We start from the raw sequence: 2,747 nt of genomic DNA, 5'->3' as shown, positions 1-2,747 counted from the left end.
AAATTCAAAAAATCACCAGATCCTACTACAAATGCCTATAGTCAACACAATGAAGAAAATCTGGATGAAATGGGCAATTTTCTAGACAGATACCAAATACCAAAGCTAAATCAGGATCAGATAAATAATCTCAACAGTCCCATAACCCCTAAAGAAATAGAAGTGGTCATTGAAAGTCTCCCAACCAAAAGAACCATGGAATCAGATGGTTTTAGTGCAGAATTCTATCAGAACTTCAAAGAAGACCTAATACCAATACTTTTCAAACTATTCCACAAAATAGAAACAGAAGAAAAACTACCCAACTTGTTCTATTAAGCCACAGTTACACTGATATCAAAACCACATAAAAGTGCTCGCTTCGGCAGCACATATACTAAAATTGGAACGATGCAGAGAAGATTAGCATGACCCCTGCGCAAGGATGACATGCAAATTCGTGAAGCGTTCCATATTTTTTCAGCCCTATTTATAATTGCCAGATGCTGGAAAGAACCCAGGTATCCCTCAACAGAAGAGTGGATGCAAAAAAATGTGGTATATAATGGAGTACTATTCAGCCATTAGAAACAATGAATTCATGAAATTCTTAGGCAAATGGATGGAGCTAGAGAACATCATACTAAGTGAGGTAACCCAGACTCAAAAGGTGAATCATGGTATGCACTCACTAATAAGTGAATATTAACCTAGAAAACTGGAATACCCAAAACATAATCCACACATCAAATGAGGTACAAGAAGAAAGGAGGAGTGGCCCCTTGTTCTGGAAAGACTCAGTGAAGCAGTATTCGGCAAAACCAGAACGGGGAAGTGGGAAGGGGTGGGTGGGAGGACAGGGGGAGAGAAGGGGGCTTACAGGACTTTCAGGGAGTGGGGGGCTAGAGAAGGGGAAATCATTTGAAATGTAAATAAAAAATATATCGAATAAAAAAAACAAACAAAAAAACAATTCATATCAAACACTACCTTTTTTCTAAAAAAAAAAAAAAAAACATAAAAATCCAACAAAGAAAGAGAACTTCAGACCAATTTCCCTTATGATATCAATGCAAAAATACTCAATAAAATTTTTGCCAACCGAATCCAAGAACACATCAAAATGATCATTCACCACAATCAAGTAGGCTTCATCTCAGGGATGCAAGAAATGGTTAAATATATGGAAATCCTTCAATGTAATCCACTACATAAACCAACTCAAAGAAGAAAACCACATGGTCATCTCATTAGATGCTGAAAAAGCATTTGACAAAATTCAGCATCCCTTCATGTTAAAAGTCATGGAAAGATCAGGAATTCAAGGCCGATACCTAAACATAGTAAAAGTGATATATAGCAAACCAGTAGCCAATATCAAACTAAATGGAGAGAAACTTGAAGCATTCCCACTAAAATCAAGAACTAGATAAGGCTGCCCTCTCCATATCTAGTCCATAGAGTCCTTGAAGTTCTAGATAGAACAATCAGACAACAAAAGGAAGTCAAAGGGATGCAAATTGGAAAAGAAGAAGTCAAACTATAACTATTTGCAGATGATATGATCATATAATTAAGTGACCCCAAAAACTCCACCAGAGAACTCCTTCAGCTGATAAACAACTTCAGCAAAGGGGCTGGATATAAAATTAGCTCAGACAAATCAGTAGCTTTCATATACTCAAAGGATAAACAGGCTGAGAAAGAAATTAGAAAAATGACACCCTTCACAATAGTCACAAACAATATAAAGTATCTTGGTGTGACTCTAATCAAACAAGTGAAAGATCTGTATGACAAGAACTTCAAGTCTCTGAAGAAAGAAACTGAAGAAGATGGAAAGATCTCACATGCTCATGGATTGGAAAGATTAATATAGTAAAAATGGCCATCTTGCCAAAAGCAATCTACAGAATCAATGCAATCCCCACCAAAATCCCAACTCAATTCTTCATAGAGTCAGAAAGAGCAATTATCAAATTCATCTGGAATAACAAAAAACCCAGGATAGCTAAAACTATTCTCAATAATCAAAGAACTTCTGGGGGAATCAGCATCCCAGACCTCAAGCTGTACTACAAAGTAACAGTGATAAAAACCGCATGGTACTGGTATAGTGACAGGCAGGTAGATCAATGGAATAGAATTGGAGACCCAGAAATGAACCCACATACCTATGGTCATTTGATCTTTGACAAAGGAGCTAAAACCATACAGTGGAAAAAGGACAGCATTTTCAAGAAATGGTGCTGGTTCAACTGGTAGTTAACATGTAGAAGAATGCAAATTGAGCCATTCTTATCTCCTTTTACAAAGTTCAAGTCAAAGTGGATTAAGGACCTCCACATAAAATCAGACACACTGAAACTAATAGAAAAGAAACTGGAGGAAGAGCCTCCAGCACATGGGCACAGGGGAAAAATTCCTGAACAGAACACCAATAGCTTCTGGTCTAAGATCAAGAATTGACAAATTGGACCTCATAAAATTACAAAGTTTCTGTAAGGCAAAGAACATTCTCAATAGGACAAAACAACAACCAACATATTGGGAAAAGATCTTTACCAACCCTCCATCCAACAGAGGGCTAATATCCAATATACACAAAGAACTCAAGAACTTAGACTCAAAAGAATCAAATAATCCTATTTAAAAAAAATGGGGTACAGAGCTAAATAAAGAATTCACAACTGAGGAATATCATATGGCTGAGAAGCATATAAAAAATGTTTAACATCCTTAGTCATTAGGGAAATTCAAATCAAAAC

General features: G+C 36.5%; 1 non-coding gene across 1 annotated transcript; it reads left to right on the top strand.

The window, feature by feature from the left end:
- The first annotated feature begins 352 nt into the window (after positions 1-352).
- On the top strand, positions 353-459 carry LOC127667195 (U6 spliceosomal RNA). The gene has a single exon (XR_007973834.1). It is a non-coding gene; the product is annotated as a U6 spliceosomal RNA (small nuclear RNA).
- Positions 460-2,747: the final 2,288 nt, after the last annotated feature.

The sequence above is a fragment of the Apodemus sylvaticus genome, chromosome 16 (assembly GCF_947179515.1).
Source record: "Apodemus sylvaticus chromosome 16, mApoSyl1.1, whole genome shotgun sequence".
NCBI classification, from domain to species: Eukaryota; Metazoa; Chordata; class Mammalia; order Rodentia; family Muridae; genus Apodemus; species Apodemus sylvaticus.
This window is presented reverse-complemented; position numbering and strand designations above follow the sequence as displayed.